The 25306-nt window shown below is 37.7% G+C and overlaps 2 non-coding genes across 2 annotated transcripts; both read left to right on the forward strand.

Moving 5' to 3' along the window:
* The first annotated feature begins 12602 nt into the window (after positions 1 to 12602).
* On the forward strand, positions 12603 to 12709 carry LOC121207407 (small nucleolar RNA R71). The gene has a single exon (XR_005902503.1). It is a non-coding gene; the product is annotated as a small nucleolar RNA R71 (small nucleolar RNA).
* Positions 12710 to 22464: 9755 nt separating this feature from the next.
* On the forward strand, positions 22465 to 22571 carry LOC121206529 (small nucleolar RNA R71). Its single transcript, XR_005901574.1, has one exon. It is a non-coding gene; the product is annotated as a small nucleolar RNA R71 (small nucleolar RNA).
* The last annotated feature ends 2735 nt before the right edge of the window (positions 22572 to 25306 follow it).

The raw sequence follows: 25306 nt of genomic DNA on the forward strand, positions 1-25306 counted from the left end.
GTACTTTTAAGGTAAACAATATCCGACTTAAACCTTATCTAAATAAAATAATTGACAGCGAGAAAGAGGAGTCTCGACTCCGTGATCCATTGTAACCATATGAATAAGAGGTAAGTCAAGCTTAGACTCTAAATAAGCACTTCTCGAGAGGCAATCCGAGTACTAACATTGTTAATTTTCTTATTTTTATTTCATATTATTTTTTTAAAATTAACGAAACATTAAAACGTAGGTTTTTGACCCACATAGCCTGGACACACGGGCGTGTCCTAGGCCGTGTGATTTAACATGGTCGTAAAAATGAATAAAAGGGTCGTGCGACATGGCCGTGTGCCCCACACGGCCTAGACACACGTGCGTGTCCTTGGCTGTGTGGATCTTGAGACTTAGTTTTTACTTTTAAAAGGAAATCGACAGAGGGTTACACGGTCAGGAGACACGGCCGTGTAACCCACACAGCTAGTACACACGAGCGTATCCTCGGCCGTGTGAGCCATGATGCATAAATCCCCAAAAATTGACAAAGACACGAGCTAGAATAATCCACACGGCCTGGGCATACGGGCGTATCTTAGGCCGTGTGAAAATTGGAGCTTAATTGTTCAAATTTAAAACAAGTCAGGGAGCTACACGGGTGAGGCATACGGCCGTGTGTTAGGAGACACGGGCATATGGTCAACCATACGGGTGTAGGACAAGCGAACAACATTACACACGGCCGTGCGATACGGCTATGTGAAGACTAGGCTTATAAATTTAATTGCACATGGGCTATACAGAGGCTACACTGGCATGTGACACGGCCGTGTAGCCCAACATGGGCCTTTGCACTATCGTCTTGCCCCTTAAAAACCCTAACCCCTTTTATGTTTTGTTTTTTTTTGTCTGCTTCTCCTAAGCCCCCAAGAAAACCTAACCACCGTTCAATTTTTCTAGCCACCGGTCAATAACCATTCTTTCCCTTTCCCCTTCGCAGCACCCACCTGACCGACCCCCTATCCTCGCCCGAACTTACCCCCTCTCCTCATGCCTATACCATTCCCACCCTAAACGGCCCCATCGTACAAACCTCTTTCACATCTTAAACCCAAATCCCTTCACGCCCTAGCCTTTCCCTTTCTCCTCCACTCGCACCGCAACTCCCCTTCTGAACTTCACCCTTGCATACCTGCACCGCCCTCGCCCCCACTCTCTACTCTATCATCGCCCCAAGCCCATACCAGCCGCGAACCTGAGCCTTTCTCCCCCACGACGTGCAGCCCCCTTCCTCCACCATTTTCAACCCCCAAATTGACCCACCACTGTTCACCGCCGTCCGTACCTCCGACCACCATTCAGTCGGTTTTCCTTGTAGCCTTTCCCTTTTTCTTTATATCTTATTTAGATAATTTTATTTCTTTTATTTATTTCTATTTCTATTAATTAATATTATTATCATTATTCTTTATTTCTTTATTTATTTCTTTGTTTTTTTTTCTAGGTGTTCTTGATTTTTACATTGGTGCTTATTCCGTTTCTTGCCTAACTGACTTTATATTTCTTCTTAAATTCTAGAGAATGTTCCTTTATGAATTAATTTTACATTTGTTGTTTTAGTTAATTTTTCTTCTAGTTTATTTCTACTACTCTTGCTTATTCACATTCATTCTTGGCCATTATTAGTTTATTCCTTCTCATTCAGTTTTTGTTTGGTAGCTGGCATTTTACTTATTACTGTTATTATGATTCTCTTGTGGGATTGGACATGAATGGTTATTGTTAGCTTGTGCTTATTATTTTGATTCGTCAACATTAAATTATTCGATTGTTTTATTGCAGATTTATCATGACAAACACTCGAGGAAAATTTAAGGTTGCTGATGATCGTAAAACTAACTAACAAAATTCGACTAAGGTAAGCGCACCTATCGAACAGTAGTATAGTTGTGGTGAGACCGAAAATATCGTATCCACGAGGATTAAAAGTACTAGTAATTACTATCTTTTTATTATTTAGCCTAAAATTTAAGTGAATGTTGTAAACTAAACTAATTATCTAATTAACTAAAATTATGACAGAGATGAAAGTTGGAGAATACTTTAGAAAAAAACCAATAAAGAAGACAATACCCAAGAAAGAATCTACCTAGACTTCACTTATTACCTTTGAATTAGACGATTTATTCACTTGACTTATTCCGTAGAAATCCTTGATTTATGTTATTACCCCTTTCGAGACCAAAAACAACTAACTCTAGGTTGATTAATCAAAATTTCTTTCTAATTAAAACTCATATTGTCGCATTAACTCGATCTATGGATTCCTTTATTAGATTTGACTCTCATCCAGCAAATTTATGTCGTCCTATTTCTAGGATTGCATGCAACTCCGCTTAATTATGAATGATCTACTCTTAAACAGGGACTTTTTCTCCACTGAATAAGCACATCAAAAACCTGAATTAATATCCTGGAATATTAAAGCAAAGGTTAAATTCATAATTAAGAATAAGAATAAGTATATATCATATAACTCAAATATTAATAAGATCCGTCTTAGGTTTTATCTCCCTTAGGTATTTAGGGAATTTAGTCATAATAATAATGGAAAACATCTCAAAGTTTGGGAAACAACAAAACATAAAGAAACCCAAAGAACTTCTAGAAAATTGGATGGAAATCTTCAGTCTTGATGTAGATCCTGCTCCCGAGCTAATTTCGATGGCTTTCCTTGAGAATTTTTTGCCTCCAAATCTCCGTGTCCCTACTAATCCTCTTCTATGGTGTTTATATAGGCTTTAGAATACTTCAAAACCCTCAAAAGTGGTCTTTTTAGAGTAGAACTAGACTTGGGCTCGACAGGGACACGGCCGTGTGCCACGCCCGTGTGCAAGTGATCAAACCGTGTGCAATTCTGACTGGGATTAGTGTCGACACGGCCATGACACACGGGTGTGTGGTATGCCTGTGTGCCTCATAGGGGCGTGTGGGTTACCCGTGTGGAAGTGCCTAGGTCGTGTGTCATGCTGAATTAGGCCCATTTTGTCTATTTTTGGCCTGTTTATTGCTCTTTTCGCTTTCCAATGCTCTCTTGAGTATAAAACATGAAATTAAAGAATTAAGAGCATCGAATTCAATGAAACCAAGGAAAAATCATCCATAAATATGCCAAGCATGGGGTAAAAATATGTATAAAATATGGTTTATCAAATATCCCCACACTTAAGCATTTGCTTGTCCTCAAGCAAAATCCTCAACTCACAATTAAAATAAATCCTTTTCAACTTATAATTCTCATTTATAATCTTTCAAAATAATCCACAGGCAGTCATACATTGAAAATTTAACTAAAAGAATATTAAAGTTTCAAATAATCCAAATTGAGCATTTTAATTATAAAATCATAGGTATCCCCCTTTTATCTAAGTACTCACCTTTAATTTCAAATTCACAAGGTTGGCATCCTCACTAATGATTCACTCAAATCACTCAGAGTGTTTAAGGTTCAATAACTACGCTCTTAATAGTCAAACATGAAGAGTTATTACCATAGGCTTACATAAAAATCAAATCTCCACCACTATAATGAGATGATACACAAATCAAAAGGTCTTTAACAGGGTTGTAATAGGGCTTAGGTTAAAGGTGTGGATAAAGGCTGAAAAAGAGAGTTAGAATCGAGATCAAATTAAATAAATTACCCAACTTCGAGAAAAAAATAAAAAATAAATCCAATCACTAAATTACAAACAAGTGCCAGAATTAACACTAACCAAAACTAATGAAGTGAACTTGTCTCTCAATATAATAACTTTAACTTATCCAAGCTCTATTAGAACAATATGTAATTGAATGAATATATAGTTTTTTTTTAAGAATAAGAACAATGACGGAAAATACATAAATAGAAATAATTCAGCAACTGGAATGAATGACTATAAAAAGGTAATTAATCAAATTAAGTCTCGATAAAAATGGAGTAAATGAGAAGGGAGAAATTCTTAACGAATCAAAAAGGGTTAAGTTGAGGGTTATTATTAAGGGGTAAAATTGAGAAATAATAGTTAAGGCTCAAAGGGGTTCACTAGGGGCCAATTATGTGGGTAGGCTTTTTATGGAGTGAATGGGTTAAGACCTAATTGCCTTTATCATTTTAGTATATCAAATCAAAGGTGTGGTCTCGACATGTATAATCAATGCAAGTTCTAGAATAACAAATCAATGTTGACACACTCATAGTAAATAAAATAAGTGAGCAAGAAAGATATATGCTCTAAAAGGCTCAAAATCTCACGAAAATTATGGGTATTTGATGTCAATCCTGTAAATTCAAAATTTCAAGATAATACCTCAATTCAGGGAAATAACCTAGCAATTTTACTTCTCAAAAGTCAACTTATCATGCTTGATTCTCTAATGTCTTAAAGTTTAAACAATCAAAGCACAATTACTTATGATTTAATTCAAAACATATTAATAAAAATTATAAGTCAATCAAGATTCATTCTAATAGCATTATGAGGAAATTATTTGAGAATAAGGTGAAATTTTAGGCCTTTTTCTGATAATTACATAAATTACCTGTCCACACTTAAGATGTACATTGTCCTCAATGTACAGAGACAGACAACAATAATATAAGCATAATATCAAAAAAAAAAGGGAGAGAAGCGAAACTGCCCTGAATTTGGATGTAATCCTTGAAAGAGTTGAAACAGGTTTAGAGGCATTCAAAGTGATGTGTATGTGACATGTGGATAGAGGTGAAGGTGGTGGTAGAGGTTGGGTTCCACAATCACAGTGCCCAGCGGAGAGGTTATCGTGGTGGTCGGTGTCGTGGTGGCTACGGTCGTAGTCAAACAGGACATGGCAGTAGTGGAGGATTGTTTGTTTATTCCTTAGTACCCATCGACTGAACCTTTTGAAACTGCAATGCCATCAGTAATGGTGAGAGTTATATCTATAGGGATATTATGGTTGGTAAAAAAAAACAAGATAAAAAGAAATTCAAATTATACTAATAAAGGTATTTTACGAAAATGATAAATAAAGACAGAAATAAATGCAAAAATAAAAAGGAAACAAAAAGAAAAACAAATTGAAAAATAAATAGACTCAAAAGTCCTCATCGACAGTTGGATCCTAAGGTGGTAGTGCTTGAGGCGATATGTGAAAATGTTGACAAATTTTTTGTAGCGTCGCCTCGATGCTGTTGAATCGCTGAGTGCAATATACTCAAAGCGATGAAGGTGGTCAGAAACTTCAGATATTGAAGCAGCCGCATGAACTGGTGGGTGGCTCGGTGGTGGCTGTGATGGTGGGTCCTCCTAAAATGCAGGGATATCATCAGGAATATCCTTGACGTCATCCTTATCGGTAGCTCGTACAAGTCGGTACTGACGAGGGTCGAACCCACGATGACGCTCAATCATTCGCATATAGAGCATACTTTGGATACCCTGTGGGGACATCTGGCCAATGAGAGTGAGCGAGGAAGACTGCGCAACTGTATTCAGGAGCCCAAAATATCATGCTAGACAAGTCACATATGGGCCGATGCTGATGACTTCCTTTCGGGGGCGTTCTGTCTGGTGGCGAAAGATAAGGGTAACAAAGTAAGCGAGATGAAAAATATGCCCATGGTTCATGCTCCACAGGAAGTATGCGTCGTGAGTGTTGACAACGTCAGTACTCTCTCGCCTCCCCGTTAATGTGTGTGCCAAAGGGGCGTGGAGGTAGCATAGAGCAGGAGCTAGAGCCAATGCCTTTGAACAACTAGGATCATAAATCCCTGTAGCAGGGTGGAGGTCGACCTAGCACGATGAAGGTGAACGATGTATGTGGTGGTGAAGGTGAGAGAAATGGCCGGCCTCTATAAACTCGTCAGTATAGAGTCCCAATGTAGCTCCGAATTCGGGGACACTTAACTGACGTACTAGACTGCCAAGGCGGAATTGAACTATTCCTGGGTCGTCATACTCTGCCATCACTGTCTGTAACTGGAAAGCCGAGCCGAGCTCCAAGGTGAACTCCAAATATGTCGACTCAATGATATCAAAGAATCGGTCTCATGGAGCTGTGACTAGGAGGGCCCGTACTGGATTGGTTAGGTGGACCTTCTCTAGTGCAGCCCAATCGATGGAACGCCCCACACCAAGGGGTTGAGCATGTAGAATCTGAAATAGCTCTTCTTAAGGTCTTGGTGGGAATTGAAGAAATGGGTGTCGTATCTCGATGGTGGGACCTGAGGAAGATGTCGTTCCTTTTCATTTTTTTGAGTTGGGAACTGTAGCTTTCTTTCCTTTTGGATTCGTCATTATATGCCTGCAAGAGTAACAGAACCAAATAAGAAAACATCTAGGCAATAAAATAGCAAGTGAAGAAGGATGTGGACAAATTATGGGTCTAACTATATTAAAAGAGTTAAGTAGCTGCTAATTAAATCTTCAACTTATATTTAAAGGAATAATAATGAGTGATAAAGTAAACAAAAGAACGAATAATAGACTATACGATTTGGCAAGAGGTAGATATGACTAAAATGATAAACTAAATATAGGGCTTTTAAGAAAATAGCAACAGTAATTTAGACGTAATAGAATGATCCTAAACCAATCTGTCGCAGCCTAAGCATTATCTCAATGGCATAATAAAGCAAGGCTAAAGTAAAGACAAAGGCCTAAATAAAAGATAAAGATGAATAAATAAAAGGCATAACATAATAATACTTCTAATAATAATGATAACAATGATAACAAAAACAAAAACAAAAATAAAAATAAATAATGAAGATGATGGAGGAATGGGTAATGAAAGCGTGACCGACGGTGGTGAACGGAGGAAGGCACGGCCGTCAGAGTGGCGCTTGATGGTAGATGACAAGGGTGACGGAGAAGGGAAAATGAGAGGGGGAGGTGACTCCCGACGGTGTTTTGGTGGTCTGAGGGTGGGGGAAATGGGAGAGAGGGGAAAGAGATGAACAGTAAAAAAAAGGGTTTAAATAGGGAATGGGGACATTAAGGTTAGGGATTGGGGTTAAAATGGGGGCCACAGCCGTGTAAGCCTCGTGTTGGGCCACACGGCCGTGGCACATGCCCGTTTGGTGTGTTCCTAACCTGTGTTTTTTGTAAAATCGTAGTCAAGCTTGCACATTGGCCCTTTGACACGCCCGTGTCCCCAGGCCGTGTGGTGCGCACGGCCATGTCTCACAACCGTGTGCATTCTTGTTCGTTTCTCTCACACCCGTATTAAGGTCACCACGCCCGTGTTCATGTCTTATGCTTATGGTTTGATGTTTCAAGTCAGTATTGCACACGGCTTGCGGACACACCTGTGTCCCTAAGTCGTATGACTCACACGGCCACATCGCATGGCCATGTGGTGCTCCCTTCATTTCTCCCACGCCCGTGGCCAATCCAACACGCTCGTGGCAATTATGCAGGATTGTGCACGGCCCTTAAGCACGGTCGTGGCTTTTACCCGTGGTCTATTCTGACTTCGTTTATCTTTTCAACTTTTTGGGCAAGCTCCCTCACGGCCTGAAGCACGTCCGTGTGACAGGCCGTGTGACTCCCACGGCCACCTCGTATGGCCGTGGTGATTTATCATAGGCCGTGTTTTCGCTGATCTTTTTAGAAATTAAGGTGTAATTTTGCCACGGTTTCGGTCACACTCGTGTCCCTTAACTGTGGGGTGCACAAGGCCGTGGCTATTTATTGCAGCCCGTGTGGCATCCTATTTTGAAAAAAGATGTTGTCCTGTTTTAGCACGGCCAGGGCCACGCCCGTGTCGACCGCCCGTGGGGATCCCACGGCCTACAGCACACCCATGTACCAGACTGTGTGTGTCGAAAATATCTGTAGTCAGATTATATAACAGAAGGAAAAACAACTAAGTTATTTAGTGAGATTAGTGCTCGGGTTGCCTCCCGAGAAGTGCTTATTTAGAATCTAAGCTCGAATTTACCTGATAGATATGTTTGTTTAGGTTCGCGGAGCCATAGCTCCTCTTGTTCATCTTTGAAATCCTCACTATTTTAAAGTTTAAGCCGATGTCCATTTACCTTGAAAGTGCCTTGGGTTGGATAACTTACCTCGACTATACCGTATGGAAAAATGGTTTGGACTACGTAAGGACCTGACCATCGTGATTTAAGCTTCCCAGGGAATAATTTGAGCCTTAAGTTGTATAACAGAAGAAGATCTCCAACTTCAAATTGCTTGTATTTCTTTAATCGAGCATCATGGCGGTGCTTTGTTGCTTCCTTGTATACTCGTGAGTTCTCATAGGCATTATCTTGCCATTCATCTAACTCGTTTAGCTGCATCATTCACCTTTCACCTGCGAGTTTGGGATCAAAGTTTGGAAATTTTATAGCCCAGAATGCTTTATGTTCTAATTCAAACGGTAGATGACAACTCTTCCCATAAACATGTCTGTAAGGGGATGTTCCTATGGGGGTCTTAAAAGTAGTTCTGTAGGCCCATAAAGCATCATCTACTTTCTTTGCCCAATCCTCCCTATTTGACTCTACAGTCTTTTCTAGGATGCGTTTAAGTTCTCGGTTCGTGACTTCAACTTTTCCACTAGTTTGAGGATGGTAAGGGGTAGCTGTCTTGTGGCAAACTCTATATTTCTTAAGGGTTTTGTCAAATTAAGTATTACAGAAATGAGTGCCCCTATCACTGATGATTACTCTACGTGTTCCAAATCAAGAGAAAAGTTTCTTAAGGAACTTCACCACTACTCTAGTATCATTAGTAGGTAAGGCTTGGGCTTCCACCCATTTAGACATATAATCAATGGCTACTAATATGTATTTATTCGCAAATGAGCCGGGGAATGGACCCATGAAAACAATACCCCAAAAATCAAATATTTCACATGAGAGCATGTACGTTTGGGACATTTCGTCACATTTAGAGATATTGCCTGTTCGTTGGCATTTATCACAAGTAGCAACATACCTGTTGGCATCTTTGAATAGTGTAGGCCAATAAAAACCTGATTCGAGTGTTTTATATGCAGTCTTAGTTCCACTGTAATGTCCCCCAGTCGGTCCTGAGTGGAAATGCTCCAAAATTTTAATCACTTCTGTCTTTGTAACGCATTTTCGAATTACTTGATCTACACATATACGAAAAAGAAAAGGTTCTTCCCAAAAATAGTTTTTCACATCTGTAAAGAATCGCTTCTTTTGCTAATGTATCAACCTTTTTGGTATAATGTTAGTGGCTAAGTAATTCGCAATGTCTACAAACCAAGATTCATCAGTGTCAGAGATAGCAAAAAGTTGTTCTTCAGGAAATGAGTCATTTATTTTCTGTTCGTTCAATTCACTGAGATGTGGGTTCTCTAATCTGGATAGATGATCTGCTACAAGATTTTCTGCTCATTTCTTATCTTGAATTTCTAAATCGAATTCCTGCAACAATAAAATCCATCTTATTAGTCGAGGTTTTGCATCTGTTTTAGTAAGAAGGTATCGAAGAGCTGAATGGTCAGTGTAAACGACAACTTTAAATAATATTAAATAGGTTCTAAATTTATCGAACACAAAAACCACAACCAATAATTCTTTCTCAGTCGTCGTATAATTTTCTTGTGCAGCTGTCAATGTTTTGCTAGCATAGTAAATCGGTTGAAAGTGTTTGTCTTTTCGCTGTCCAAGAACCGCTCCTACTGCAAAATCACTCGCATCACACATTAGTTCAAAAGGTAAATTCCAATCAGGTGAAACAAAAATTAAAGAGTTAATTAATTTATCCTTAAGAGTATTGAATGCTTCTAAACAATCCTGACTAAAATTGAAGGGTACGTCTTTTTCTAGCAAATTCGTTAAAGGCTTAACTATCTTAGAAAATTCTTTAAAAAATCGTCTATAAAATCCAGCATGTCCTAAAAAACTACGAATAGCCTTAACTATAGTAGAAGGGGGTAATTTCTCAATAGTTTCAACCTTTGCTTTATCAACCTCGATTCCCTTGCTAGAAATTTTATGGCCTAACACAATCCCTTCACGAACCATGAAGTGACATTTTTTCCAATTCAGTACGAGATTAGTTTCCTCACATCTAGTTAGAACTCGTTTTAAATTTTTAAGGTAGAGATGGAAAGAGTTACCGAATACCGAGAAGTCATCCACAATACCTCCATAATGTCTTCCATGAGTTTATCAAAAATAGCCAACATGCATCTCTGAAAAGTAGCAGGAGCATTACATAGTCCAAAAGGCATTCGTTGATAAGCAAACGTACCGTATGGACATGTGAATGTCATTTTCTCTTGATCCTCAGGAGCTATTGGAATTTGGAAATAACCGGAGAGTCCATCTAGGAAGCAATAATACATATGTCCAAATAATCTTTCCAACATCTGATCAATGAATGGTAGGGGAAAGTGATATTTTCTTGTGGCATCGTTCAATTTCCCATAGTCAATGCAGACTCTCCATCCTGTGACTGTTCATGTCAGAATTAATTCGTTCTTCTCATTGGCCACGAAACAACCTGCATAGGACTCACCCAGAAACTGTCAGAGATAGGATAAATAATTTTAGCATTTAAAAGTTTAATTACCTCAGCTTTTACAAATTCTTTCATGTTGGGATTCAACCGTTTTTGCGCTTGCACATAGGGTTTGAATTCATCTTCCATTACGATTTTATATATGCAAAAAGAAGGGTTAATCCCTCTTATATCAGAAACCTTCCAAGCTATGGCTTTTTTATGCTCCTTTAAAACTTTGTGTAACTCGTCCTTTTCGGTTGGCTGTAAATCTGCAGCAATAATTACTGGTAATGTGGAACTATCTCCAAGAAATGTGTATTCCAAGTGATCTGGTAATTGCTTTAATTCCAATTTAAGCGGTTCTTCAACAGAGGGTTTTAATTTTACTTTATTTTTTAAATCAATACCCTCGTAGTTCTTCTGTCTCAATGAAGACTCATTGGAATCTAATTCCTCTTTTATCTTACCTATCTCAGAATCATCATTATTTACCTCCTCTCCTTGGACAAGACACAGTTCCAATGTGTCTTTATGTATGATTTCCTGCAAAGAGTTTTGAGTAGCATGATCAATAAAGTCAATAAAAGAACATGAGTCATCCTGTTCCCTAGAGAATCTCATAGGATCATAAATTTTGAAAATAATCTCTTCGTTACCTACTCGAAGTACAAGTTTACCATCACTCACGTCAATAACAGCCCTAGCAGTGGCTAAAAATGGACGACCTAAAATTAAAGGCACCTCAACATCCTCATCCATATCAAGCACAAGAAAATCAATAAGGAATATAAATTTGTCTACTTTTATTAGTACGTCCTCTATAATACCCCTAGGATATTTAACAGATCTATCAGCTAGTTGAATACTCATCTTAGTGGGTTTTGGTTCCCCAAGACCAAGTTGTTTAAACATTTTATATGGCATCAAATTAATGCTAGCACCTAATCAGCTAGTGCCTTCTCAACATTCAAACTACCAATTAAATAGGGAATAGTAAAACCTTCTGGATCTTTTAGTTTGTTTGGAAATTTATTTTGGAGTATAGCCGAGCATTCCTCGTTGAGTTCCACTGTAGATAAATCCTCAAACTTTCTTTTATTTGTTAGAAGCTCCTTTTAAAAATTTTGTATAAGTAGGCATCTGCGAGATAGCAGCAACAAAAGGTAAATTAATAACTAATTGTTTATAAAGTTTGAGAAATTTATTGAATTGTGCATCCATGCAGTCTTTCTTCAACTTTGCTGGGCATGGGGTTGGTGTTTTATATTCCCTCAATACCGGCTTTTCATTATTTTTGGGTTCTTCCTCCTCACCTTCTTTCCTATCAGGGTCTAGTTGCAGCTTCTTTTCAGATTCAGCTAACACCTTTCCACTCCTTAACGTAACTATTTTCACATGCTCTTTTGGATTGGGCTTGGTATTGCTAGCTAGGCTCCCTGGTGGTCTCTATGAAATCATCTTAGCCAGCTGTCCTATTTGATTCTCGAGTCCTTGAATTGATGCTTATTGATTTTTAGTTTCAGTATTCTGAAAACGAGTCTCCGCTACTGAGATAAATTTTGTCATTATCTCTTCAAGGTTCGGCTTTTTCTCTGGCTGGTAAGGTTGTTGTTGGAAGCCTGGCGGGAGTGGTGGTCTTTGATTTCCTTGGCCTCCCCATGAGAAATTTGGGTGGTTCCTCCAACCTGCATTGTAAGTGTTACTATAAAGATTATTTTGAGGTTGAGGATTATTACCCATATAGTTCAGTTGCTTGTTCTCCATGTTGGGGACATAGGATGGATATTATGGATTATTTAATCCACATCCACTTGCATCACACTGCATTACTGGATGAACCCGTGAGGAGCCAAGTAAACCATCAATTTTTCTATTCAAAATTTCTACCTGATTAAATAGCATAGTAACAGAATCGACGTTAAAAATGCCAGTTGCTTTTGTTGGCTTTGTCCTCATGACTTGCCACTGATAGTTATTCAGTGACATCTCTTCTATAAATTCATAAGCCTCTTCAGGTGTTTTATTATTAATAGTCCCACCAGCGGCTGCTCAATCATCTGTCTAGTTGAGGGATTCAAACCGTTGTGAAAAGTTTGAACTTGCAGCCAAAAGGGTAAACCATGGTGAGGGCACCTTCTCAATAGGTCCTTCTATCTCTCCCACGCATCATAAAGTGTTTCTAAATCCATCTGCATAAAAGAAGAAATATCATTCCTTAATTTAGTTGTTTTAGCCGACGAAAAATATTTAAGTAAAAATTTTTCGGTCATTTGTTCCCAAGTAGTGATTGACCCTCGTGGTAACGAGTTTAACCACTGTTTAGCCTTATTTCTCAATGAAAAGGGAAACAACTGAAAGAGAATGGCATCGTCTAAAACGCCATTGATCTTAAAGGTGTTGCAGAATTCTAGAAAATTTGTCAAATGAGTGTTTGGATCCTCGTCCTGCAAACCATCAAACTGAACAAATTGTTGTATCATTTGAATTGTGTTAGGTTTTAGTTCAAAATTATTTGCAAATACAGCAAGCCTAACTATACTTGATTCAGTTCCTGTTAATGTAGGTTTAGTATAATCATACATAGTACGAGGAGCAGGTTCCTAATTTACTGGATTTGCAGCAACCACAGGAGGTAGCGGGTTATTTTGATTATCAGCCATCGCCTTGGCTGTGGTTTGAATATCGTCCTCTTGCTCTTCCTCTATGTATCTTAGGCTTATTCTTATTTCTTTTCGGTTTGTGCGAGCTGTGCTTTTGATCTCACTATCAAAAAGTAGAGGTCCTGATTGGTTTCTTCTAGTCATAAACTATAAAAACCTGCCAAAAGTGAATAAAAGAAAATTTAGTAATTTAAGCAAAATTAAAAATTAAATTAAATTGCAATAAAAATAAAAAAATGGCTAAAGTAATAAAAATTAAGCGTTCCTCATATTTTAGTCCCCGGCAACGGTGCCAAAAACTTAATGATCGGAAAACTAACTAACAAAATTCAACTAAGGCAACCGCACTTATTGAACAGTAGTATAGTTGTGGTGAGACCGAAATATCGTATCCACGAGGATTAAAAGTACTAGTAATTACTATCTTTTTATTATCTAGCCTAAAATTTAAGAGAATGTTGTAAACTAAACTAATTATCTAATTAACTAAGATTACGACAAAGATCAAAGTTGGAGAATACTTTAGAAAAAAAAACTAATGGAGAAGACAATACCCAAGAAAGAATCTACCTAGACTTCACTTATTTGACTTAGACGATTTATTCACTTGACTTATTCCGTAGAAATCCTTGATTTATGTTATTATCCCTTTCGAGACCAAAAACAACTGATTCTAGGTTGATTAATCAAAATTTCTTTCTAATTAAAACTCATATTGTCGCATTAACTCGATCTATGGATTCCTTTATTAGATTTGACTCTCATCCAGCAAATTTATGTCGTCCTATTTCTAGGATTGCATGCAACTCCGCTTAATTATGAATGATCTACTCTTAAACAGGGACTTTTTCTCCACTGAATAAGCACATCAAAAACCTGAATTAATATCCTGGAATATTAAAGCAAAGGTTAAATTCATAATTAAGAATAAGTATATATCATATAACTCAAATATTAATAAGATCCGTCTTAGGTTTTATCTCCCTTAGGGAATTTAGTCATAATAATAACGGAAAACATCTCAAAGTTTGGGAAACAACAAAACATAAAGAAACCCAAAGAACTTCTAGAAAATTGGATGGAAATCTTCAGTCTTGATGTAGATTCCGCTCCTGAGCTGATTCCAATGGCTTTCCTTGAGTATTTTCTGCCTCCAACTCTCTGTGTCCCCACTAATCCTCTTCTATGGTGTTTATATAGGCATTAGAATGCTTCAAAACCCTCAAAAGTGGTCTTTTTCGAGTAGCACTAGACTTGGGTTCGATAGGGACTGATCGCGTAATTTTGTGTGATAAGTTTTATAAATTTATAATTAATCGTTCTTGAAGCTAACTATTATCGCGATGTTGGCAAGTGTACCTATCGAACATTAGTATAGTTTTAGCAAGACCAGATTGTCGAACCCAAAGGAACTAAAAGTACTAGTAATCACTATCTTTTTATTATCTAGCCTAAGAATAAAGGGGTTTTGTTTTAACTAACTAATTATCTAAACTAAGAACTCACAGAGAATAGAATTGGGGGATTACTTTTGGAAAACGATTGAATTAAGACAATACCCAAGGAAATATCCACCTAGACTGTACTTGTTATTCTGGCTCCGAATCGGACGATTTATTCATTTAACTTGCTCCGTAGAGATCCCTAAGTTATGTTATTATCCCTATTCAAGACTAATAACGTCTAATCCCTAGATTGAATAATTGAGACTTTTCTCTAATTAACACTCTATGGTTGCATTAACTTGATCTATGGATCCCCTTATTAGGTTTCACCCTAATTCGGCAAAATCTTGTCACCCTATCTCTAGGCGCGCAATCAACTCTGCTTAATTATGACAAATGTACTCTTAGACAGGGTCTATTCCTCCTCTGAATAAGAGCTTATCTTGAATCGATATCCTGGGATATTAAAACAAGAATTAAGAACACATAATTAAGAACAAGTTAAATATTTATCATACAATTCAGAAAATAATAACAAGATTCGTCTTAGGTTTCATTCCTCTTAGGTATTCAGGGGATTTAGTTCATAATTAAAAAGGAAAACATCTCAGAAGAATAACGAATCCAAAACATAAAGAAAACCCAAAACTCTTGAAGGGAAGTTGAGGGGAGATCTTCAGTCTTAATGATGAAACCGGCTTTTAAGATGGATCAATCGGCTTTCTTCGAGTAATTCCTTCCTTCCTCCCTGTGTGACCCCTTACTTTCCTCCTCTAGGGTGTATTTATAGGCTTTAGAATTCCTAGAAGCCCTCAAAATTGGCCTTTTCCGAATTGGACTCAACTTGGGCTCAGTAGGGACACGCCCATGTGACACACTCGTGTGAGTCGTGCTTCAAATCTACCAAATTGACATGGCCTTGTGGTCTGTCGGTGTGAGGAGGTCCAGGTCGTGTTGAACTCGTACTTTGGCCCATTTTTCTTTATTTTTGGCCCATTTCTCGTTCCTTTCGTTCTCCTATGCTCTCCTAAGTATAAAACATGAAATTAAAGCATTAGGAGCATCAAATTCACCAATTCTAATGGGAAATCATCCATAAAATACATTTAAAATGGGGTAAAAATATGTATAAATTACGGTTTATCAAATACCCCCACACTTAAGCATTTGCTTGTCCTCAAGCAAAATTCTCAACTCATAATCAAAATAAATTCTTTTCAATATATAATTTCTATTGATAATATCTCAAAATAATCCATAGGTAATCATACATTGAGAATTCAACTAAAAGAACATCACAGTTTCAATCATTCCAAGTTGAGCATTTTATTCTGAAAACATCGGTGTCTCCCCTTATCTAGGTAATTACCTTGTATTCAAAATGTCACAGAGTTTTACGTCCTCACTAAATATTCACTCAAATCACTCGATGTGTTTAAGGACAATAAATGAAGCACTCAATAGTCAATAACGAAAAGCCATTACCATAGGCTTGTATGAAAATCAAATCTCCACCACTATAATTTGAGATGATACATCAATCAAAAGGTTTTTAGAGGATTGTAATGAGGCTTGGTTAGGGGGTGTGGTCACAAGCTAAAAGAAAAGGTTAGAATCGAGATTGACTTGAAAAATTTGCCTAACTAGAAAGATAGCTAGTCATCAATTGCGTACAACAGAGCTTTTCTCAGAATATAGAATTTAACTTCTTTGGCTTAGAAGATTACTACTATTAAGATGTATACACATTTTTTTTAAGAACAAGTTAAATACAAAGTAGAATAAAACTTAACTAAGCAACTATTTCAATTCCAATCTCGACAAAAAATTGGGGATCAAATTAATTTAAGGGACTTCAACAATAATGGGTTAAGGGTTAATATTAAAGATAATACAAGAAATTGCTTGTTAGCCCAAAGGGGTTTACTATGGGTTAATAGGTAGGCTTTTCATGGCATGAGTGGGTTAATCCTAAGTGTCTTTCTCATTTTGACATATCAAATCAAATGGTGTGGTCTTGATGTGCATAATCAAGCAAGTTCTAGAATAACAGTTCAATACTGACACGCTCAAAGTAATAATAAAAGTAAGCATGAAAGAATTAATAGATGCTCAAAAGGCTCAAAAATCTCACAAAAATTATGGCTTTTTGATGTTTAAAACTTGTGAATTCCAACTCAAAGTAATACCTAAACTTTGGGGAAACAACCTAAAATTTTAAATTCTTAAAAATCAACTTATCATGCTTGATTCTCTAATGTCTTAAGGTATTAAACAATCAATGCATAAATGCCTATGTTTTAATTCAAGATATATCAATCAAAATCATAAATCAATCAAAATTTATCCTAAATACGATGTGAGAGCTTTTCAAAAGAACAAGACAGTCATTCAAGGATTTTTCTGATAATGAAATAAATACCCCCTCACACTTAAGATGTACATTGCCCTCAATGTACAAAGATAGATATAAAAATATAAAAATAAGATAGGGAGAGAAGTGAAACTTCCTGAGTTGAAAATGGATGAAATTCCTGGATTAGCGAGAGCGAGTTGCTAGAAATACAACTGGAGGACAAACATGATTCTGAAGGACAAAAGGAGAATTGAAGGAGTAATTTGATAGTAATCATAAAGATAAGCCATTTTAAAAACAAAAGAATCTTCAAAAATAAATAAAATAAAATCGATAATCTAATTTTTTTCAAGTGGCACAGCCGGTTCACACACCCGTGTAGATCGTTTCCCGTCCGTGTTTGTCGCGAAGTGAGATGTCATCACACGGCCTTCGGGCACGCCCGTGTGGCTACATGATCATGTTACACGACCGTGTATGCTGTGGTTCGCTTCTCCCACGATCGTGTAGCTCTACACATACCCGTGTTATTTTGACAGTGTTGTCCACGGGTGATAGACACAGGCGTGTTGCACGACCGTGTGCATTTGGTAGATTCGACCACTGCCAAGTCGCACGTCGTGGCCACTTATCGCATCCCGTGTTGGGGAAGATAACTTTTATCCTATTTTTGCACGACCGTCTCGCACGACCATGTTTCCATCCGTAGTTGTCACACAGCCTTAAGCACGCCCGTATGATCAGCAGTGTGGAGTTGGGAACCTGTGCTTCAAAGACTCTGTTAGTGACATAGATGTTTGAAATTGAAATTTAAGTAATTTAAAACCGTTAGTACTCGGGTTGCCTCCCGAGAAGTGCTTGTTTATATTCTAAGCTCGACTGTTACCTTGTTAGTTTATTCAGGGCGGTTTGTGGAGTCGTAGCTCCTTTCCATCGTCTTTAAAATTCTCCCTGTTATAAAGTTTGAGACTATGTCCATTTACTTTGAAAGTACCATGTGATGGGTGACTTAACTGTGTTGTGCTATATGAAAGAACAGATTGAATTACAAAAGGTCCTGACCATCGCGATTTAAGTTTCCTAGGAAACAATTTGAGTCTTGAGTTGTGTAAGAGGACAAGATCTCAAACTTCAAATTGTTTTTTTTCTTTAAACGAGTGTCATGGCGCCACTTTGTTGCTTCCTTGTATAGGCATGAGTTTTCGTATGCATTGGCTCGCCACTCATCAAGTTCGTTCAGCTGCATCAACCTATTTGTTCCTGCAAGTTCGGGATCAAGGTTTAGAAATTTAATAGCCCAAAAAGCTTTATGCTCTAGTTCGAATAGTAGATGATAAATTTTTCCATAAACAACTCTGTAAGGTGATGTCCCTATGAAGGTCTTAAAAGCAGTTCTGTAAGCCCATAAGGCATCATCTGCTTTCATTTCCCAACCTTTTCTGTTTGATTCTACTGTTTTTTCAAGGATCCGTTTGATTTCTCGGTTTGCCACTTCAACTTGTTCATTAGTTTGAGGATGGTATGGGGTGGCTGTTCTATGATGAACTCCGTATTTCTAAGTTTTTTCAAATTGGGTATTACAAAAATGAGTGCCCCTGTCACTGATATTTGCTCTAGGTGTTCTGAATCTCGAGAAAAGTTTTTTAAGGAAAAGTACTACCACTCTAGCATCATTAGTAGGTAGAGCTTGGGCTTCCACCCATTTGGACATATAATCAACTGCCACTAAGATGTATTTATTCCCAGATGAACTGGGGAATGGGCCAATGAAATCGATACCCTAAACATCAAATATTTTATATGAAAGCATATAGTTTTAAGGCAATTCATCACGTTCAGATATGTTACCTATCCATTGGCATTGGTCTCATGAAGTAACGTACCTGTTAGCGTCTTTAAATAACGAGGGCCAGTAAAAACCTTATTCAAGTATTTTATGTGCGGTCTTAGTTCCACTATAGTGTCCTCCAGTTGGCCCTGAGTGGCAATGTTCCAGTATTTTTGATGTTTCAAATATTGTAACGTATCTTTTAATGACTTGATCTGCACATCTGCGAAAAAAAAAGGTCGTCCCAAGAGTAGTTTTTCACATTATTAAAGAATCGCTTCTTTTGCTAGTGTGTTAACCCTTTTGGGATAATGTTAGCGGCTAAAACATTTGCGATGTCTGCAAACCAAGGTACCTCAGAGTCAGGTATAGCGAAAAATTGTTCTTTAGGAAACGAATCATTTATTTCAACTTCATCTAGTTCCTTGGTATTAGAGTTCTCAAGCCTCGACAAATGATCAGCTGCGAGATTTTCAGCTCCTTTCTTATCCTGAATTTCCAAGTCAAATTCCTACAATAGAAGAATCCATCGAATGAGTCGAGGTTTTGCATCAGTTTTAGTTAAAAGGTAGCGAAGGGCGGAATGGTCAGTGTAAACAATGACTTTAGACAATATGAGATATGATCGAAATTTATCGAATGCAAAAACCACAGCTAGCAATTCTTTTTCTGTAGTAGTATAATTCTCTTGTGTAACTGTCAAAGTTTTGCTAGCATAATAGATAGGTTGAAAATGCTTGTCTCTTCGCTATCCCAATACTGCACCTACTGCAAAGTCACTCGCATCACATATTAATTCAAATGGTAAGTTCCAATCAGGTGCAATTATAATTGAAGCATTAATTAATTTATCCTTTAAAGTATAAAATGCTTCTAAGCACTCCTGATTGAAATTAAAAAGTATTTCTTTTTCTAGTAATTTAGTCAAAGGCTTAGCTATTTAGAAAAATTCTTAATAAATCTTCTATAAAAACTAGCATGTCCTAAAAAGCTTCTATTAGCCTTAACCGAACTAGGAGGGGGTAACTTTTCGATTGTTTCTATTTTAAATCTTTCCACCTCAATCCCTTTACTAGACATTTTATGCCTGAATACATTACCTTCTTGAACCATGAAGTGATATTTCTCCTAGTTAAGCACAATATTCGTTTCCTCACATCTTATTAAAACTCATTTTAAATTTTTAAGGCAGAGATGGAAAAAGTTACTGAATACTGAGAAATCGTCCATAAATACTTCTATGATATCTTCTACGAGTTCGTCAAAGATGGCCATCACACAGCGCTGAAAAGTGGCAGGAGCATTACATAATCCAAAAGGCATTCTACGATAAGCGAACCTACCATATGGGCATGTAAATGTCGTCTTTTCTTGATCTTCAGGAGCTATTGGGATCTGGAAGTAACCAGAGAGTCCGTCTAGAAAGTAGTAGTACATATGCCCGGATAATCTTTCCAACATTTGGTCAATGAATGGCAAGGGGAAGTGATCTTTTGTTGTGGCAACATTCAGTTTCCTGTAGTCAATGCAAACTCTCCATTCTGTGACTGTCCTTGTTAGGATTAATTCATTCTTCTCGTTGGTCACAACTGTCATGCCTCCTTTCTTAGGGACAACCTGCACTGGACTTACCCAAGAACTGTCAGAAATAGGATAAATAACTCCAGCATCTAGAAGTTTAATTACCTCGACTTTAACAACTTCCTTCATGTTGGGGTTCAGTCATCTTTGAGCTTGCACACACGGTTTGTTTCATCTTCCATCAAAATTTTGTGGGTGAAAAAAGAAGGGCTGATTCCTTTAATGTCAGAAATTTTCCACGCTATGGCCTTTTTATGTTCTTTTAATACTTGGATTAATTCCTCTTTTTCCTTGGGTTGCAAGTTAGAAGCAATAATAACTGGTAATGTAGAAATATTTCCAAGGAATGGGTATTCCAAGTGGTTTGGTAATTGTTTAAGTTCCAGTTTGAGAGGCTCTTCAATAGAGGGTTTTTGCTTAAGTTCATAATTTATCTTAATGCCCTCATATTCTACTTGTCTTGGAGAATGCTCATTATGTTCATCATCTGTCTCCTCTTCTTAAGCTAGATACAGTTCCGTCGTGTCCTTCTGTACAATTTCCTGAAAAGAGTCTTGAGTAGTATGATCAATAGAGTCAATAAAATAACATGAGTCATCCTGTTCCGTAGAAAACCTCATAGCATTATAAATTTTAAAGATAATCTCCTCGTCACCCACTCTAAGTACCAATTTACCGTCTCCCACATCAATTACAGCCCTAGCAGTGGCTAAAAATGGGAGCCCTAAAATTAAGGGCACTTCCACACTTTCATCTATATCAAGCACAACAAAGTTAACAGGAAATATGAATTTATCTACTTTCATAAGTACGTATTCTATAATACCCCTAGGATATTTAACAGATCTATCGGCTAATTGAATACTCATCCTAGTAGGTTTAGGTTCCCCAAGACCAAGTTGTTTGAACATTTTATATGGCATCAAATTAATGCTAGCGCCTAAATCAGGTAGTGCTTTCTCAATACTCAAACTACCAATTAAGAAAGGGATAGTGAAACTTCCTGATCTTTCAGTTTGGTTGGCAGCTTGTTTTGGAGTATGGCTGAGCACTTATCGTTGAGTTCTATTGTAGATAAGTCCTCGAACTTCCTTTTATTTGTTAGAAGCTCCTTCAAAAATTTTACGTAGGTAGGCATCTGCGAGATGGCTTTAACAAAAGGTAAGTTGATATGTAATTGCTTAAAAAGTTTAAGAAACTTACCGAATTGTGCATCAATGCAGTCTTTTTTCAATTTTGCTGGGTATGGAACTGGTGGATTATATTCCTTCGGCACTAGGTTGTCACTATTTTCGTGTTTTTCTTCCCTACTTTCGCTTGTCATGGCTTCTTGTGTTAGCTTCTTTTCAGATTCTGCTAACACTTTCTCACTCCTTAGTGTAATTGCTTTTACATGCTCTTTTGATTTGGTATTACTAGGTAAACTTCCTAGTGGTCTTTCCGAAATTAGTTTAGATAGCTGGCCTATCTACGTTTCGAGCCTTTGGATCAATGCTTGTTGATTCTTAAGTGCTGTCTCGGTATTTTGGAAACGAGTTTCTGACACCGATATAAACCTTGAGAGCATTTCTTCAAGGTTCGGCTTTTTTCCTGTTGGTAGGGTGGTTGTTGGTAGCCTAGAGGTAGTCTCTGGTTTCCTTGGCCTCCCCATGAGAAATTTGGGTGGTTCCTCCAACCTGCATTGTAAGTGTTACTATATGGATTGTTTTGAGATCGAGAATTATTACCCATGTAATTTAACTGCTCGTTATCCATGTTGTGGCCATAAGGTTGGTATTTCGAATTGCTTGATCCACCTCCACTTGCTTCGCACTGCATTATTGGGTGAACCTGTGAAGAACTAAGAAAACCATTAATTTTCTTATTCAAGAGTTCTACCTGATTAGAGAGTATAGTGATCGAATTGATGTTATAAACACCGGCTGTTTTTGTTGGCTTTGTCCTCATGACTTGCCACTGATAGTTATTCAGTGACATCTCCTCTATCAACTTATAAGCATCTTCAAGTGTTTTATTATTGATGGTTCTGCCAGCAGCTGCGTCAATCATTTGTCGAGTCGAAGGATTCAGGCCATTATGGAATGTTTGAACCTGAAGCCAAAGCGGTAACCCATGGTGAAGGCACCTTCTCAGTAAGTCCTTGTATCTCTCCCATGCATCGTAAAGAGTTTCTAAGTCCATCTGCACAAACGAAGAGATATCATTACATAATTTAGCCGTTTTAGCCGGCAGAAAATATTTTAGTAAAAATTTTTTGTTCATTTGTTCCCAAGTAGTAATTGACCCTCGTGGTAACGAGTTAAACCACTGTTTAGCTTTGCTCCTCAACGAAAAAGGGAATAATCGAAGACGAATGGCATCATCAGAAACACCATTAATTTTAAATGTATTGCATAGTTCCAAAAAGTTTGCTAAATGAGCATTGGGATCCTCATCCTGCAAATCATCAAACTGAACAAATTGCTATATCATTTGAATAGTGTTAGGTTTTAGTTCAAAAGAATTTGCAACTACAGCAGGTCTAACTATGCTCGATTCAGTTCCTGTTAAAGAAGGATTAGCATAATCATACATAGTGCGCGGAGCAGGATTTTGATTAACTACAATTATAAGAGGTAGCTGATTGTCTTGGTTTTCAGCCATCTCTTTGGTTGGGGGCTGAGTATCGTCCTCTTGCTCGTTCTCTGTGTATCTTAAGCTTCGTCTTATTTCTCTTTGGTTTCTGCAAACTGTGCGATTGATTTCTTCATCAAAAAGTAGTGGTCCTGACGGGTTTCTTCTAGTCATAAACTATAAAAACCTACCAAGAGAAAGAAAAAAATAAATTAATAAATAATAAAAATTAAATTAAATTAAATTGTAAGGAAAATGAATGGCTAAAGTAATAAAAATTAAGTGTTCCTAATATCTTAGTTCCCCAGCAACGGCACCAAAAACTTGATCGCGTAATTTTGTGTGATAAGTTTTATAATATAATTAATCGTTCTTGAAACTAACTATTATCGCGATGTAGGCAAATGTACCTATCGAACAGTAGTATAGTTTTAGCAAGACTGGATTGTCGAACCCAAAGGAACTAAAAGTACTAGTAATGACTGTCTTTTTATTATCTAGCCTAAGAATAAAGAGGCTTTGTTTTAACTAACTAATTATCTAAACTAAGAACTCACAGAAAATAAAATTGGGGGATTACTTTTGGAAAACGATTGAATTAAGACAATACCTAAGGAAATATCCACCTAGACTGTACTTGTTATTCTGACTCCGAATCGAACGATTTATTCATTTAACTTATTCTGTAGAGATCCCTAAGTTATGTTATTATCCCTATTCAAGACTAATAACGTCTAATCCCTAGATTGAATAATTGAGACTTTTCTCTAATTAAAACTCCAAGGTTGCATTAACTCGATCTATGGATCCCCCTATTAGGTTTCACCCTAATCTGAAAAAATCTTGTCACCCTATCTCTAGCCACGTAATCAACTCTGCTTAATTATGACAAATGTACTCTTAGACAGGGTCTATTCCTCCTCTGAATAAGGGCTTATCTTGAATCGATATCCTGGGATATTAAAACAAGAATTAAGAACACATAATTAAGAACAAGTTGAATATTTATCATACAATTCAGAAAATAATAACAAGATTCGTCTTAGGTTTCATTCCTCTTAGGTATTCAGGGGATTTAGTTCATAACTAAAAAGGAAAACATCTCAAAAGAACAACGAATCCAAAACATGAAGAAAACTCAAAACTCTTGAAGGGAAGTTAAGTGGAGATCTTCAGTCTTGATGATGAAACCGGCTTCTGAGATGGATCAATCGGCTTTCTTCGAGTAATTCCTTCCTTCCACCCTGTGTGACCCCTTGCTTTCCTCCTCTAAGGTGTATTTATAGGCTTTAGAATGCCTAAAAGCCCTCAAAATTGGCTTTTTCCGAATTGGCCTCAACTATGGCTCGGCAGGGACACGCTCGTGTGACACGCCCATGTGAGTCGTGCTTCAAATCTACCAAATTGACATGGTTGTGTGGTCTGTCCGTGTGAGGAGGTCCAGGCCGTGTTGAATTCGTACTTTGGCCCATTTTTCTCTATTTTTGTCCCGTTTCTCATTCCTTTCACTCTCCTATGCTCTCCTAAGTATAAAACATAAATTAGAGCATTAGGAGCATCGAATTCACCAATTCTAATGGGAAATCATCCATAAAATGCGTTAAACATGGGGTAAAAATATGTATAAATTACGGTTTATCAGGGACACGACCGTGTGCCACGCCCGTGTGCAAGTGCTCAAACCGTGTGCAATTCTGACTTGGATTAGTGTCAACATGGCCATGACACACGGGCATGTGGTATGGGCATGCGGGTTACCCGTGTGGAAGTGCCTAGGCCGTGTGTCATGTTGAATTAGGCCCATTTTGTCTGTTTTTGGCCTGTTTCTTGGTCTTTTCGCTTTCCAATGCTCTCCTGATATAAAACATGAAATTAAAGGATTAAGAGCATCGAATTCAATGAAACCAAGGAAAAATCATCCATAACTATGCCAAGCATGGGGTAAAAATATGTATAAATTATGGTTTATCAGTTGCCATCCCCACTTCGAAATAACGAAAGGACCCCGGTGGGACCTTCTCTTCGAGCGCATCCGCCGAAGTCCGCCACCCCTATCTACGATTCTCGGTGGGCCCTGAGGAGGATCTATTTTAGTTACTTCGATAGTGACCACTAGGCCTAGGATACTGCATAGAGTAGGCTGCACTTGAGCAGGTCCGCCTAGCTGACGATGTTCACGCCTTCATTGCCCCAGCTCTGTGGGATAGATTCTTTGCCATCATCGAGCCCACTTACACGGAGCTGACGTTAGAGTTCAATTCAACGTTCCTAGTTCAGCAGGTTATGACGGTTCACAACGAGCCTGGCACCATCAGTTTTTGACTCAGTGGTTTGCT

Source organism: Gossypium hirsutum, chromosome A01 (assembly GCF_007990345.1).
Source record: "Gossypium hirsutum isolate 1008001.06 chromosome A01, Gossypium_hirsutum_v2.1, whole genome shotgun sequence".
Taxonomy (NCBI): domain Eukaryota; kingdom Viridiplantae; phylum Streptophyta; class Magnoliopsida; order Malvales; family Malvaceae; genus Gossypium; species Gossypium hirsutum.